Source organism: Camellia sinensis, chromosome 5, assembly GCF_055761805.1.
Source record: "Camellia sinensis isolate YWXY chromosome 5, ASM5576180v1, whole genome shotgun sequence".
Lineage (NCBI taxonomy): Eukaryota > Viridiplantae > Streptophyta > Magnoliopsida > Ericales > Theaceae > Camellia > Camellia sinensis.
This window is the reverse complement of record NC_138965.1, coordinates 198,372,309-198,390,176: the sequence shown is the minus strand read 5'-3', so window position 1 is coordinate 198,390,176 and position 17,868 is coordinate 198,372,309. Positions and strand designations below refer to the sequence as shown.

The 17,868-nt window shown below is 40.2% G+C and overlaps 1 pseudogene across 1 annotated transcript in view; it reads right to left on the bottom strand.

Annotated features, from left to right (window-relative positions):
• The window catches only part of LOC114309487 (uncharacterized), a 34,866-nt pseudogene that overhangs the window by 8,487 nt on the left and 8,511 nt on the right, over positions 1 to 17,868 (bottom strand). Inside the window, exons 3-4 of the transcript XR_014331227.1 lie at positions 8,027 to 8,110; positions 7,580 to 7,715 (exon numbers count right to left, since the gene is read on the bottom strand). The product of XR_014331227.1 is annotated as an uncharacterized LOC114309487 (transcript). The remainder of the gene's footprint in view (positions 1 to 7,579; positions 7,716 to 8,026; positions 8,111 to 17,868) is intronic.

The following is a 17,868-nucleotide window of genomic DNA, read 5'->3' as shown; positions in this document are numbered from 1 at the left end:
CTTACATCTTCCAAGACAATAGCTCGATTACACAAAATGGTCTCTCGGACCCATACACATTAGCCCTTGGCTTACAAAAAGATTACAACAAATGGAAGAGCAAGACTACTCTTCATCAAAACATATCCATGCCCTTAGCCCGGCGGGACCACTACATCTTAACCTGCACCAAATCCCATAGGGGTGAGCATAATGCCTAGTAGAGAATTCTAACAAAGTATATACAGTTATGCAATTCTCAATAAAAAATAATGCATATGCCAATGCTATGCCATGCTCTTTCAAAGAAATTTCATTTCATGCTTTTCTTAAAGATTTCCATTTTTCAACAAAAGCTTGCAATCGCAACACATTTCAAAAACTTTCAATTTTAATCAACAGGGGCGGTAAATACGACACTGGTAATCCCTAGGCTGGTGTCTGCAAGTAGACTCTGCGAGTACTACCAAACTGTTATTTTTACCGGGATTAACCGGAAGGCTCGACACCTATCCGTGCGATTTTCTGGTCTTTCACCATGGACACTCAGGCCAACTTAACAAAATTCATCTACACCCCCTAACCAGACTTACCACCGTATTTACCCCTTTTCACATTTCCATAATTCATATCACAACATTATTTTCTTTCATAAAATAAATATCTTCAATCAGACTTTACAATGCAAAAAAAATGATAATTGAATGAATATGCAATGCAATGATTTTCCATAACTCAAAACATTTCTCCATTCAAGTACATGACAACAATATTGAATAAATACATTTCTCATTTTCTTTCTTCAGTGTTATATCACAAAATAATATATATACCTTTAACTCATAGCGATTCCCGTAATCCATGGTTCATACCAATTTTCCATTCCTCAATCATGCATGCTCATGTGTTATATAATAACTTCATAAATAATTTCTCATTTTCCAAGTCTCGACAATAACATCAACAATCACATTTTTCCATTTACCTCTTTTCATTACTCTTTCCCATGATAACCACATGTTACCTACACTTAGCCACAATTTCACCTTTCACAATGCTTAGCAATATAGTCTCATCAATGCAAGATGTAATGTTTTTCAAACATTAATTTTCACAATCTATAATGCACAACAACCATCATCTTCCACTTAAATATTTCCAAACATTCAACAATAGTTTAAAAAATAAGTCCTCCACTCTTTTATATCATGGAAATTATCATTTCTTTATATCACATTGTGAAAACCACGCTCATTTACTTATTTAAACACAAGAAAAAAAGAATTTCATAGTTTTCCTCATGTTTTTAAAAACCCCCAAATTTCTAGGGTTCTTTCTCAAAACCTAAAACACCACCCATTTTCATGTGAAAGCTCATCAAGATCATTTTTCTCATATCATAGGAAAAAGGATTCAAGGGATTCAAGGATCCCTTAGAACATTTAAAGTTTAGATCCTCGTTTTTAAAAAAAACTCATCATTTTGAAACAAAACTAAAATTTCATTATGGAACCAAGATAAACATAAAACCAACATTAAACCTTGCACAACATGTATATATAACTCAAGAATGTCCCTGCCTTAAGCTTAGAAGAGAAGATGAGCAAAAAGGTTGAAGCTCCAAAGTTGTCGAAACCAACTTCTACTTGGATTAAAACGAAGCTCTTGATGAGATCTACAATCTTTCTCAAAGGAGCAAGGCAAAAAGATGCTTCCAAGAGAGTAGGTCTAAAGATTTTGAGTGAAAAGTGCTTTTTGAGAAAGAGAGAGAGGGTCTCACGATTTTAGAGGGAGAAAAGAGAAAAAAAAATAAAGAAATAGGTTGAGTGGAAGCCTATTTATAGTACTAGGTTAAAGTAAAATAAAATTCCAAAGTCAACCCAAAAGATGAAGTCAAAATCCCCAAAAAGTAAACCCAAAACCGGACTGAAAATCTGGAGAAAAGTTCGCAGGTATCAACCCTTGTAGCACAGGTGTCGACCCTTATGAAGAAAATCTGGAACTTTTTGTTTGACAGTAATACATGTGTCAACCTTTACAGCAGAGGTGTCGACCCTTCAGGTAGAAAAGCAAAGAGTGTAACAGGCAAGGTGTTGACCCTTCCCAAATTGGCGTCGACACCAAAATGCAGTGAGCAATTTTAGAACAAGGGTCGACTCTTTCCAGATTGGTGTCGACCCTTGTGGCCAACAAAAGAGAAGGTGCCGACACCACTAAGACCGGTGTCGACCCCAGAACAAGATTTTTAAGCTTCCAAACGACTTTTCAACGTAAACAAGCGTGAACGAGCAATCCCAACTAGTTTAATTAAATTTTCACTCATCCAAAACCAAGATACAACAACAATAAAGATTCCCAAAACATAATAAATGATTCAAATACTCTTCCCAAAAGTTTAAAAAGGGTACAAGTGCTACACCACCCACACAATAAGATCCCCTACTTCAAACACCACTCTTCACTTATGCACGTCACCGTCCGCCTTATACTTTGCATTAGACTTTTCAATTTGGGCCCTCACTTGAGAATGAATGCTTTTCATGAACGTGGCCATATCCTCCGCCCTAACGCTTCCTTTCATTGAGAGTGGCAAAGGCACCAAATCCACCACACTTTAAGGCCTAGTCCCATAAACTACTTCAAAGGGAGAAGTATTGATGGTGCGTTGATAGATGAATTGTAAGTAAATTCTACCAAAGAAATGATGCCATCCCAACTCTTGGGGTGATCCCCCACAAGGCACCGCAACAAGTTGCCAAGGCTACGGTTCACTACCTCCATTTGACCATTGGTTTGCGGATGGAATGTAGTATTAAAACTCAAGGCCGTGCCAATTTTCCTCCACAAAGTTCGCCAAAAGTGAGTAATGAACTTAGCATCTCTATCGGACACAATAGAAGTCGGCACCCCATGCAACTTGTAGACTTCCTTGAAGAAGAGATTAACAATGTTTGTAGCATCCACGGTCTACTTGCAAGGTATGAAATGTGCCATCTTGGAGAAACGGTCCACCACTACTATGATATAATCACTTTGCTGTTGAGTAGGAGGGAGACCTAACACAAAGTCCATACTAATTCATCGCCAAGGAGCATCTGAATCAGTAAAGGTAGATATAGCCCTGCATTAGTGGTAGTCCCCTTGCTCCTTTGACAAATTTGACAACGCATCACATGACTTTGCACATCCTTGGCCATGCCCGGCTAATAATAAGCATCTTGAAGCAACCTAAGGGTCTTGTCCTTACCAAAATGCCCCATCTTATGATGCTCAACCAACAAATGTGCCCTTAAGGAGCAACTAGGAACACACAACTTAAGGCCATGGAAGAGGAAACCATCCCTTATCATGTAACTTGGATAAGTTGTCCTATTTCCCCCGTTGCAAAGCATCAAAGATCTTGGAAAAGTGAGGATCATTTGCATAGAATGTGCGAAATTCATCAACACCCACAACTTCATTTTTCATTTCAATTAAGAGAGCCATGCGCCTACTCAACCCATTAGCCACCTTATTAAGAACCCCCGATTTGTGTTGCAAAGAGAATGTGAATTGTTACAAGTAGGCCACCTATTTGGCATGGCGCTTTTTAAGATGGGATTGACTATTGATGTACTTGAGAGCTTCATGATCGGTGTTGAGCACAAACTCCTTGTATGCAAGATAGTAGCTCCAATGCTTGATGGCTTGGATAATGGCATAAAATTCCAAGTTATAAGTGGAATACTTGAGCTTAGCCCCATTTAACTTTTCATTAAAGAAAGCAATGGGCCGCCCTTCTTGGCTAAGGACGCCTCCAATACCCAACCTCGACGCATCACAATCAAGTTCAAAGGTCTTGGAAAAATTTGGTAATGCCGAAATTGGAGCCTTGGTAAGCAGCTTCTTCAAAACATGGAAGCTCTCGCGGTTTCCTTGCTCCACTCAAAAGCTTGAAGCTTGAGAATGTTGGTCAAAGGGGCAGCGATGCTACTAAAGTTGCGGATAAATCGCTTATAGAAAGTAGCCAATCTATGAAAACTCTGTACTTCTTGGATACTAGAAGGAGTAGGCCATTCTATAATTGCTTTGACCTTCTCCACATCCATAAGCACCCCACGAGAAGAAACAACATATCCCAAGAAGATGACTTAGTCCACGACAAATGTGCACTTCTTAGTGTTGCCATAGAACTTGTCTCGCCTCAAAAGTTCAAAGACTTGCTGAAGGTGGCACAAATGCTCTTCCAAACTTCGCCTATAGATCAAGATATTATCGAAGTAGACCACTACACACACCCCCAAAAAATGGTTGCAACAATTGTGTTATCACTCTTATAAAAGTACTCAGAGCATTGGTAAGCCCAAATGGCATCACAAGCCACTCAAATAGGCCATGGGGTGTTTTAAAGGCCGTTTTCCACTCATCATCGGGCTTGATACGGATTTGATGATACCCGCTTCTAAGATCAATCTTAGAAAACACCTTTGATCCGGCAAGACAATCCAACATATCATCCAATAGTGGAATTGGAAAGCGGTACTTAATTGTAATCTTGTTGATGGCACGATTATCCACACACATACACCAAGACCCATCCTTCTTAGGTGTCAAAAATGCCAGAACACCACAAGGGCTAAGGCTAGGCCGGATAAACCCTTTAGCCAGAAGCTTGTCTACTTGCCGTTGTAACTCCTCTTTCTCTTTTGGAGACATGCAATAGGCCGGTTTGTTTGGAAGTGCTGACCCGGGTACCAAATCAATACGATGTTGAATGTCACGCATAGGAGACAAATTGAGAGGAAGCTTTTGGGGAAAGACATTGGAATACTCTTCCAAAAGAGTAGCCACCTCTTTAGAAGCACCCGTGTGTACAACCAGAACCAACACCAATACAATTTCAAAATCCTGACTCTCTTCCACAAACTCCTTGGAAGCAAGCAATGTAGTGGAGGAGATGACTTTGAAACATCCTTGGAAGTAACCTTTTCCTTCATTGGAAGAAAGGTAAATAGGATATCATTCTTGACAACGGTGTAGGTATATTGCCAAGGTCGCCCAAGTAGAATGTGACAAGCATCCATGAGCACTATATCACACCATGCCTCATCAAAGTATTTTTTCCGGATAGAAAATGAAACCAAGCACCGTTTGGTAACCTTGATCTCATTGCCTTTCTTGAACCAAGATAGAGAATAAAGATGTGAATGTTCCTCCACCAGAAAATTGAGTTTGTCCACCACTTCTTGAGAAACTACGTTCTCACAACTTCCACTATCAATGATCATGTTACAAACACGACCACCAATGTTGCAAGTGGAGTAAAAGATATTGGTACGCAACCAATCTTCTTGGCTCTCTAGTTTTGGTGAGAGAAGAGTCTTCTTCAACATAAGAGCAAAACCTTCTTCTTCATCACTATCTCCACCAATTGCCACATTACCTGAATGATCAAAGATTGGAGCATCTTTAAAAGTCACCATGCTCCTCAACTTCTTTAATGAGAAGCGTTTTGTTCCGTTTATTACCCATGTTCTTGCGGCAATCGGAACATCTATGCCCCGGTTCACCACACCTAAAGCATTTGAATATCCCACCTTATGTTGTATGTTGGTTTCCGGAAGCACCATTAGAACGAGGAGCTTGAGAGGAGGAAACACCCTTATCCACAAACTTGGAAGGAGGATTAGCTTTGGCAAAGCTAGGAGTGGCAGGGCCCAGTCTAAAACCACCTTGGAACCCTCATTGGGAATATTGTCCCATTTGGGAAGCACGACGGCTTTGTTGATTCTCCATAGCGAAGGCCCGATTAGAAGCTTCGGAAACACTATAGAATGTGTGCAAGACAAGAACATCTTGGATGGAAGATTTCAAGTTGCTCACATAGCGGGCCACCCGTTGCTTCTCATTTTCACTTAAGTCAACCCGTGCAATGAGTTGATAAAAGGCTTTCATGTAGTCATTCATACTACCATCTTGCTTGAGAACATGAAGGCGTTGATAAACACTTTGGAGGTAGTTGAATGGTTGAAAATGGCCCTTTAGCTTCTTTTTCATTTTCTCCCAATCATGGATTTTCTCATTTTCCACATCGGCAACGGTTGAGTTGAAGTTGTTCCCACCAAGCAGAAGCTCTCCCCTTCAACCGAATAGCCACAAGCTTAACTTTCTTTTCAATGGAGGCCTCTCCATAGTCAAAGATCCGCTCAATGGTGTTGAGCCAATCAATGAACTCATCGAGATTGAGGCTTCCATGAAATTCGGGAAGTTCAATCTTGATATTGTTCTCCTATTTGTGTTCCATTCTACTTACATTCGTTCGACGCCGTCGTGGGGCCCAAAAGATATTATCAAAAGAATGATGAGTACCACCTTCAGTCTCATCGGAACCATCACTACCCTCGGTAAGTGGTAGGAGACGTTATACCGTCTCGGTTAATGCGGCAATTTGCTGTCTCATCTCGGCCATCTCATCTCTTGGATACGGAATCCTATTACCCCCATCATGATCACCCAAATCTGGGATATTAGCCCTACCACGACCACCCCTACAACCTTGACCTCGTTGAACCATTGAACAATTCCCAAGAATATGCAGAGACATAGTAATTTCACCCAGTTGAATATTGATAAAACAGTGCACCAATATACAATCTCAGAATAGTGAACAGATAATGTCACAACAGAGGCAAGACCCAAAATGTTGAAGACAAAAATTGAACTCAGATTGATGCACACAGATTTAAAGAATTCGAGACTTGATATAACACAAGAAATTCAACACAGATGGAATTAAAGACTTCAAGAATCACTTACCCACATATTGATTTCAGTCAACCGAGTCCAGAACAATTTCAAAGAACAGCCCAGGTATGATTTCATCACAAGAGAACAAAACCCAGATTCAAAGATGGTATGACGTGAGTCGCAGATGAATTCAAGGGTCAGAAGTCGTGATCTCAAATCAAATGAACCAGGTCGCAATTGCAAAAATCCAAAAACTTTGAATCGATGTGTTCTGTGATTCTGAAATCGCAATGTGAACAACAACTTCGATTTGCGACTGTGACTGGCTTCAAACTCGAATCTTGAATGAAGACTTCAATTTCCTAACAGATTCGAATCAAATTCAAGGCTTTGCAGGAGATCGCAAACCAGCCAGGGTACGTAAGGATGATTCAACGAGTGCAACATGAGATTCAACCCAGAGTAGAAGGTCGAATTGCAATTAAACTTGGATTCGAGTTGTGGAGATGCGATTTTGCTTTGAGTCGCAATGTGATTTCGTGGGCAATCGACTCAGGTCAGTTTCTAGGTAATGAATCTTGAAAATTTAGAAGGTTACGATCCAAACTCAAGGCTCTGATACCAAAATGATGAAAGGGTCAATCAAGAACTAGAGAGAGACAGAGAAATTAGAGAAAAAAATTCTCTATTCCATTCAATTTCAATACATCCAACCTCCTTACAACTGATGTGGTACTCCTCTATTTATAAGATACACTATCTATCACATGATATGCACATGACACTACATCAAGAAACCTCATTTACAAAGCTAACATATCAATTAATAAGCACAATGAACAACAATGAATGCACAGAAAGTCTGGTGACATGCCTGAAATAATTCAAACCCAGGAGCTTAAAGATTGAAGGTGCAAGAGGACACCAACATCCCTGAGTTGGCTTATCCCCCACTGAACAAGGAATGAGAAGCCCTGCTCTAGGACGTAACAAGAATCTTCTAGATGGACCTGCTATAATGCTTATTCGAATTATACAAAAATTACTGTTAAACTTCCTTTCTCAAACTAAGAATAAAGGTTAGTGATATTTTAGTAACCATGAAAGTTCTTGATTAAAAGTCAAATTCAAGAAACAGAGTTACTATGTAACAAGATGCATTTAAAACAACCTAAGGTACATCGTAGATTTTAGGAAAGAAATGCAAACGAGAAAGGCCATTCAACATACACAAGCTAGTTTTGGTAATTAATTAAAGGAAAACATAATCTAGAATCGGTTACTAATTAAAAATTCAAATTAGATAAAAATATTAACTTACCCCCATAAACACTTATGAAGTCATCGTCTGAATCAGACTCCAGGATACTGTGAGAGTCAAACCATGCTTCCTCTTGACAAATTCCTGAAAAAAAGAACTTCACTTGTCAACAAAGTACCTAATCAACAAAGTACCCTCATCGTAAGAACTACCATTAAAAGGTATCCATACTAGAATTCTTTTTATCCAATTTGAATGAAACCCATATTCCAATTTTAAAACTTCTGACATCATGTGATTGGTTGGTTAAAACTACCTAATTATGTCAAAAATCTGACTCAGATGAATTTGGATAAGAATTTTTTCTTTGAATCAAGGACAGAAACATACCATTTGAATCAATTTGGTTGTGGTTCCATTGCAGCTGGGTGAGATGAAGTGTCAAATTAGATACCTCAGATCTTCTACAAGTGGTCGTAGCACCCTTCTCAAAGTCCACACGGACAAACTCGCTAACAGCAAATCTTCTAAAGAGTTTCCTGCATCACTGGACGGCGGTTGAAATCTTTTTGCCACATCTGCGATACCTTTTTAAGTACTTCTTATAAGTTTTGATTTTTCTACTAGGCTTCGAAGCACAACCACCCATGATGATGACTTGATTTTTAAAAAACCTGAGTGAGAATAAATGTCTTCTTCATATCAAATGGCACAAAGCATATGGAGAAGTAGAAGAAGACAATGGTATCGCCTTGCGTTCCTCAAAACAAGAACCTGTTGAAAGAATATTTGAAAATTTAAAACCAGAGAGACACTTATTCCTCTAAATTCTCTTCTACAAACTAAACTGTGTAAAAGACTTGATAAGCAATAGCCAGATATAATGTAATTCGACTTAAAGGGAAGAGCACACTCTTTCATGGGCACTACAAATTGGAACAAAAGATTCAATTTGTTCTCCTAACTGAATTCCACATATTTTAGATTGAGAAAAACCAGGAAATGACGTAAAAAGCTATTATATATCCACCTTTCTACATTCACATTCGTGATATTCTTGAAAGCAACACTGCTGGAAATCAGACTTTTAGTGGCGTTTAAAAAATGCCGCTAATTCCTTTTGCGGCGCTTTGTACCAAACGTCGAAGATGCGGCCATCACTATAACTCTATGGCACTTTAAAAACGTCGCTATATGACAATAGGCGGCGTTTTCTAAAAACGTCGCTAAAAATTCTACTAACGGTAACATGACGTCACCATGCTGTTTAGCGACGTTTTTAAAGCGCCGCCATATCTTTGATGTTATTTAACGACGTTCTTTAAAAACGCCGTGATAGCCCCTTTTAAAAAAAAATTGTGCTAATTTTACGTTATTAAACTAAAAAAATACCTATAATAAAACTGAAAAAATAACACTAATATGAAATAATAACTCCCATTCACATAATAAAATCTTATCAAATGATAATTCATAATCGTTGTGCAAAAAAAAATAATTTCACACACAAATCATTTGAATGACATTAAGGAGTCACCAAAATTGGATACCCCTTCATTTGAGCCAAAATAGGAATTTGAGTTCACCAAAATACGAAAACCGGTGAAATACAAGCAAAACACACAATTAAACACCTGTTTTAACAAGATTTTAGCTTCCAAAAAGTAAATTTTATTTATTCTCTCCCACACACTTGCAGAGGGGTTTTGGGGAAGGAAGAAAGAGAAGAAAAGAAAAGGACAGTAGAATAATTACGTAGATAGATAGAATACAGACACTAGAATAATTTCTTATTTAAGAATCTACTTGTGAGTTAAGATAACATCTTGTATAATGTATCTGTGTAGCCAGTCAACATTCCCACACATATAATCAAAGATGATCCTTGACTTGAAGCACACGTTACTAGTCAAAAACATGAAAAATGATGCACCTTATATGACTAACATAATGAATGCACAAATTCTTTTGGTTGACTTGTATGCCTTGAGAAAGTTAGGCATGTCAATCACAATTTAATTAAATCTTGCATTTGACTCGTTACATTCTAATTTTTCCTAGAATCACTTGATCCTAATACTGCATAGAAATCATAGAGCAACTAGATTGTAGCATGATCTAAAGGTCGTGCTCTGGACACCTAGCATTCATATTGCTTTTCTAGGTTGTGCACAAGACTTCAAGAAGTTATATTGTTTTTGAAAACTATTATCTAATTTAGGAAAATACAGATAACATGAAAAAACATTGGTGATATGGTCCAAAGCTTCTTTTAGAGAGAAAAAGTGGTAAGGGTATTTTTAGAGTTTTGATGAATTATATTCATATTTCAGGAACTTGAGCTGATATTCTGGAAGCAACCCAAATAGAAAAGTGCTGAAGGTTTTTGCTTTTTCATTTTCAGCTTATGAGGTGGAATGTGGTACTCTCACAGAGCGATGTGGGATGCACTCTGTAGACACCCCATTTTTGACTGTCCTCAAGACTTGGACGTCATCGTTTGAACACTCGATGATCATCCATGTTCATTCGTTTTGAGTTCCCGGAGGCCTCGGCCGAGCGCCCTGCCTCAGGATCTCTTAACTTGTTTGTTTTGTGCTTGGTTGGACCAAACACTTGTTGATTTTTGCTTTGGAGGGTAGAGAGTGGCTTGTCTGCCATTCCCTAAACCCACCGGCCATGGCTTAAGGCCACCGGCCCTAGTTTCTTGCCACCGGCCATGGACAGTCGGTCGGTCGGCACCATTGATGGACGGTCGGTCAGCACCATTGATGGTCGGTCGGTTGGCACCATTGATGGACGGTCGGTCGGTCGGTCGGTCGGTCGGCACCATTGATGGATGGTCGATCGGCACCATTGATGAACGGTCGGTTGGCACCGTTGATGGTCGGTCGCACCGTTGACGATCGGTCGGCACCATTTGATGGTCGGTCGGTCGGTTGTGGTCGGTCGGTCGGTTGTGGTCGGTCGATCGGTCGGCACCATTGATGGTCGGTCGGTCATCTTTGTTGGCTGATTAGCCTTTTTTTTTTTTTTTTTGCTGGCTGAACCCTCGGTTTTAGCTTCTTGAGGAAGCTTGAACCTTTGTTTTAGTTTCTTGAGGAAGCTTGAACCTTTTGCTCTAGCTTCTCCAAGAAGCTTGAACCTTTTGCTCTAACTTCTCCAAGAAGCTTGACCCTTTTGCTTAAGCTTCTTTGAGAAGCTTTGACCCTTTCTTGAGGCTTCTCCAAGAAGCCTTGGCTCTCTTCCTCTATAAAAACGAACCCTCCTCTCCATTTGCAAGGGTTAGAAAAACATTTGGCTGGAGCATTTGCATACACCTCTCCATATCTCTACATTCCAAACTCCATAGACCCTTATTCCTGGCCATTTACACTACACCTCATAGCCTACCACCTCCACCATCCATTCAAGCATGTTGGGACTGATTTTCAGAGGTTGAAGGTTCACTTTCTTGGTCCAGAAGTTGCTGCATTGCTGTGCTATAAGGGTAAGTCTATATTTACCCCTTTTTTGCACTATTTTGCTCTATACTTTAGCTCCATTTGCAAGCATTTTTGAGCTTTGGCATGAACTGAAAAGTGTCTTATTTTGAGCCCCTCTTAAACTTTGTTTAAGGACACTTTTTTATTTGAGGCCATCTACCTCCTTGTTTGCTCCATCTCTCTTTTAAGGCTTATTTTGCTTCAAATCTTAGCCCTATTTGTGAGTATTTTTGGACTTCGACCTAAACTGAAGAAAGTCTTGTTTTGACCTCTTCTTTAAGTTTTATTAAGGTCACTTTTCTGTTTGGAGTCATCTTTTTCCTTGCATGTTTCATTTCCTCATGCTTTGAGCCATGCATTTGAGCATTTGCATTGGCCTTGTTTTGGCATCTTAACCACTGAAATCCAGTGGATTTTTAGTGGCTTTGATGTGTCTTTGAGCTCCAAAATCATAGAGGGGTGACCCTCTCATCCCTCATTCTCTTTACTAGCTTTGTTGGCCTTCCAAAGGAGCTCCATTTTGCATGTTGTGAAGTCACATTCCAGGACTTATTTTGTGAGTTTTATGGTCTGCATTAGCTCTTTCCGGAGCCCATTTTGCCATATTTTATGTCTATGATGCATGTGTAGAGCAATCCTATTCAAGGCCTTTCAAAGAGACCTTTCATTGCATGCTTCCTAGACCAATTCCAGGGCCTATTTGGTGAGTTTTAAGGTTGTCATAACTCATTTCCAGAGGTGGTTTTGACCTTTTATGTGTCCATCATATAGGTGTAGAGTAACCCCTTGCATAGCCTTCCAAAGGAGCTCGTCATTTTTGCATGCATTGACTGAGTTTCAGTGGTTATTTGGGCATATTTTGGCATGGCATACATCTGTTTTTTGGCTGGTTTAATGAGCTTTCATATGCTTCATATAGTTGTAGAACAACTCATGGTTTACTAGCTTTCTTTGCATGCTTTGTGGGCCCTTGATTTTAGCACTTTTTAGCCATGTCATAAACTGATATTGTGCTTATTTTGGACTTCCCTAGCTCTGTTTTTGGGTCTCATGATTGAATGATGTTTGTTTTGCATGCCTGTAGTTCAATACCCATGCTTAACTTTGAGATTTGAGGTCCATTGCATGCATGTGCTAAGGTGTGTTCATGTTTTAGGCTCATTATACATCATATTTCAGAGCTTGTATCAGTGCCATATTTCCATGTTTTGTACTCCTTAAGTGTGCTTGAGAGTTGTGCATGAATGCCTTGTTTTTGGACCATTGAATGAGCTCCATTTTCTTGCATGTTGAGCCACCATTTTAAGCCATTTCCCCACTGTTTCAGACCTGCCTAGGGTCTGTTTAGGGTTGGTTTTGCCTTTGGTGCATTGCTTTGGGTACCTCTAGTGTAACGCACTTCACTAGTTTCGGTACCCGGGCCCCTTAGCTTACATTGTGTGACATATTTGCATGTTTCGGGACCATATTACATGCTGTTTCAGAGCTGTAATTTATGCTATTCTATGCCATATTGCATCCCTTACCATGCTTTGGTAGAGTGGTATGTTATGCCTTAGGGTCGGTCCTTTGTATCCGTGCAAGTTTGCATGTGTTTCGGTTGTCTCATTTCCATCCTAATGGCCACTGATGTGAGTGTGGCTGAGGTTCACTCACATTGGTATAAGTCCATCTTGCATCGAGCATGCCATGTAGTTCATGTTGTTGCATGTTTAGCCTTTGCATTGCGTATGTTAGGTTGTTAGGAGCATTGTTCATGCCATGATATGTCATTCCTCGCATTATGTATGCTAGGTTGATAGTCGCATTGAGTATGCCTTAGTTCACAAGCATTGCGCATGCCATGTAGTGTTAGCATTGCATATGCTAGGTGCATGTTTGCATTTTATCCCTTGCATGCTTTCATCACTTGGTTGCATCACACTTAGGATTGCATGCTAGTCGCATTTGCATGTGCCATGCATTGCTTGTTGCATTGTGCTTGGAGTAGGGTTTAGTCCAAGCACGGGAAACGAGGGACGTTTCGTACTCCAAGTGACGAAACGTGCCTCGATTTTCGGTCGCCAACATTCCGGATTTCCCATGATGGAGTTTAGGCCTTAAGTGTGTATTTGTGCATTTATGTCACATTAAAACGTGCAATTCGACTCCTCGGCCATCATGCATTGAGATGCGTGGTTGATGGCCCGAGGACCGAGGGCCACACTCCCTAGAGCTTGTGCAAGGACGGGGAGGAGTGGTCGCGCACACATATGTTGAAAATACCTTGCTTTCTCTCTTTCTTGCCTTTGTTGCAGAAAAACCAGAAAGTGGTCGGCCGACCAGGTTTCCTGGTAGGCCGACCACCTTTTTTGGTTTCCACCATAAGGGGTGGTCGGCAAGGGTTTTCCAAGCCAATACCTGGTCGGTGGCTTTCCCAAGGTGGAGTTTCAGCCTTCTGGAGCTTTGTGTAAGTTTCTGAAATCAGCTGCAAACAAAGGCGAGACGAGGCATCGCGATGGAATTTACCGACAAAGCGCATCGAGCATGCATGCATCCATTATCATCCAAAACAGAGCCGAGGCAGTCACATTCATTTAATTTATTTGCTTACTTAGCTAATTTGTTAATTAGTTAGTGGTTGTGTAATAATTAATTGTAATTCGTTATTCATTCGGACTGTATTACTATCGGACTATATATTATTTATTCGGACCCTCCGAGTGAGGGCAATGTTGTAATAAGTGTGCGTGTGTGTGATGTATGTCTTCTAACCCCTCGTCTTTCTCCCTTTTATTTACCAGCTTATGATGGTTAGATTAGGGCATGTTTCAATTAGCATACTTATGCTCGCATGTTTGCATTCATTCATCTGTATTGCATGCACCGGGCTCGGCGCATCATACTAACTGCATTTGTATTTCAATTCCAAATTGAATACGTGTTAGCTGTAGCATCATCATATGCCATGTTTAGAATAGCTGAGCCTATTGTAGTTGCATTTTTGCATGTGTTACATTAGGCATTTCTGTATAGTTAGGATCATGCATGGATTTCTAACATAGCTTCTGTTTTGGCTTGGAGTACTTGGTAAGTGTTTATGCTTTAGCATCTGTAGACGTCCCCGAACGTCCCGGGAGGAAATTCCCCCCGTTTTGTTCATTGGGCTCACTACAGTTCAGGACTCAATGTCACGGTCCTGTATCTAATCTCGCAGAGTGCAATGCAAGACCGATAAAATCATCAAAGAGTCCAAATCCGGCAAATCGTTTTTGGAAACAGATTTTTTGAAAGAAGTGCCAAACATGGACTGTTTTGCCAGATACAGAGTCGCCACCTCAATATTTTATTTTGGAAAATTTAAGAAACCCTGACTCGTTGCCTAAGGCCACGTGTCCGTTATCACCAAAGTTGCCTCGGCTCGAGAACTTGGGTACGATTGGAGAAGGTCACTTCGTGAGCACCCCCGCTCGCCCGATCAAAGATCGGCCTCTACTAACCATGATATTTAGTTTTGAAAACATTATGCGTTCTTATTCCGGTTATTAGCCTAGATTTACTATGTGATGCGCACAGCATACAAGTATAGACTGGGTCGCCTGAATTGGAACAAAACATTTCATGTTTGTTTTTTAAAGCGGTTTGCTACTCGCAAGTAGGCTAAAATGTGGATTTGCCACCCTCAGGTGGGCTTAGAAAACAAGGTGATTTGCCACTATCTATTGGGCTTAAAACTCACAATTGATGAATTGTTCCAATCCAAATAACCTAACCTTCACCTACAGGCATTCAGGCAGGTATATCATATAAGCAAATAGCCTCATGGTAAGCATGCTATCATGGCAGTCACTCACACGCATGCAAGGATGCTAAAGCATAAAACTTACCGAGTACTCCAAGCCAAAACAGAAGCTATGTTAGAAATCCATGCATGATCCTAACTATACAGAAATGCCTAATGCAACACATGCAAAATGCAACTAAGATAGGCTCGGCTATTCTAAAGATGGCATATGAAATGCTACAACTAACAAGTATTCAACTTGGAATTGAAATACAAATGCAGTTAGTATGATGCGCCGAGCTCGGTGCATGCAAGATAGATGAATGAATACAAACATGCTATCATACTGTATGCTAATTGAAACATGCCCTAATCTAACCATCATAAGCTGGTAAATAAAAAGGAGAAAAACGTGGGGTTGGAAGACATACATCACACTCACGCACACTTATTACAACATTGCCCTCGCTCAGAGGGTCCGAAAGAATAATACAGTCCGAATGAATAATACAATCCGAATAAATAGTACAGTCTGAATAAATACAAAATCCTAATTAATTAACAAATTAATCTAGGAAAGCAGGTAAATTAGTACGCAAATCCATGGACCGCCTCAGCTCTGTTCCAAATGATGAATGATGCATGCTCGAGTTGCCTTGCACAGAAATCCATTGCGATGCACCGGTTTGCCTCTGTTTGCAATTGTTTTGGGAATATTGCGCAATGCTCCAGAAGGCCGCTGATTTCTGATTTGCTGCAACAGAGAGCAACAAAGGGGCATGGCAAAGTATTTCACATATGTATGCATGACTACTCTTCAGGGAGTGTAGTCCTCGATCCTCGTGCCACCAATCACGCATATCGATGCATGATGGCCGAGGAGCCAAATTGCACGACTCAATATGAGATGAATGCACATGAAAACACAACAAGACCTAAACTCTATCATGGGTAATCCGGACTGTCGGCGACAGGGAATTGAGACACGTTCCGTCACTCGGAGTACGAAATGTTCCTTGTTTCCCGTGCTTGGGCTAACTCCTATCCCAAACACAATGCGAATGAGATGGCATACACAATGCGACTAACATACAACCTAGCATACGCAATGCTATGAAATGGCATACACAACGCTCGATGTAACATGGCATACACAAAGCTCTAACACGCAACCTAGCATACGCAATGCTATGAATTGAAAAGGCATACACAATGCATAATGGACTTACATCAACATGAGTGGACCTCAGCCACACTCACATCAGTGGCCATGAGATGGAAAAGAGACAACCGAAATGCGTGCACACGTGCACGCATATCGAGAACCGAACCTAAGGCATAAAATACCACTCTACCAAAGCATGGAAAGGGATGAAAGATGGCATACAAACATGTAATTTCCAGCGCTGAAACATGATGCTAAATGGTCCCGAAACATGGAAATATGGCACCCAATGCATGGAATAAGCCTCGAAACTCAAAACTAGCACATGTATTGAACCACAAGTATACAAAGCAAGCATTATTTGATCATGAAGTCAAAAGACAGAGCCAAGGTAGTCCCAAAACATGCACATTTCTAGTTTAGAGCATGGCCAAAAGATGCTAACATGATGGACTAAAATAGCATGCAACATTGGCTAGCAAACATGGTTTACATGGCATGTATATGAAGCAAATGAGAACTTATCAAACCAGCCAAAAACAGTGAATAAAACATGCCAAAATATGCCCAAATAATCACTGAAATGTAGCCAATGCATGCAAAAATGAGGGGCTTCTTTGGAAGGCCATTCAAGGGGTTGTTAAGCACATATAAGATAGACACTTAGCATGACCAAACCAACTCTGGAAATGAGTTATGACAGCCCTAAAACTCACAAAATTGGCCCTGAAATCAGTTAAGGAAGCATACGATGAAAGGCCCCCTCAAAAGGCCTTGAATGGAATTGTTCTACACATGCACTATAGACATAAAATATGATCAAAAGGGCCCCAGACAGACCTAAGGCAAACCTTAAAACCCACAAAATTGGGCCCAAAAAGTGACTTTAATGCATGCAAAATAGAGCCCCTTTGGAAAGCCAATGATGCTAGTAAAGAAAATGAGGGGTGAGAGGGTCACCCCTCTATGATTTCAAAGCTCAAAACCTTATCAAAGCCACTGAAAATCCTCTGGATTTTAGTGGCTAAGAGGCCAAAACAAGTCCAATGCAAATGCTCTAATGCATAGCCCTAAATATGAAAGAATGAAGCATGCAATGAAGGAGATGACTCCAAACAGAAAAGTGACCTTAATCAAACTTAAAGAGGAGGTCAAAACAAGGCTTTTTCCAGATTATAACAAATCTCAAAAATGTTCACAAGTAAGGCCAAAGTATGATGCAAAAATAATCCTAAAAGAGAGATAGAGGGTAAGGGGAAGTAGATGACCTCAAACACCAAAGTTCCCTTAAACAAAGTTGAAGAGGAGCTCAAAATATTACACTTTCTAGTTTATGAAAAAGCCCAGAAATACTTGTAAGTAAAGCTAAGTAATGAAGCAAAAAAATACAAGTTTAAGGAAAATAGACACTTACCCTTGAAGAGCCGACCTCCAGCAACTTTTGGACAAAGTTGGTGAGCATTCAACCTCTGCAAATGACTTCCAAGGT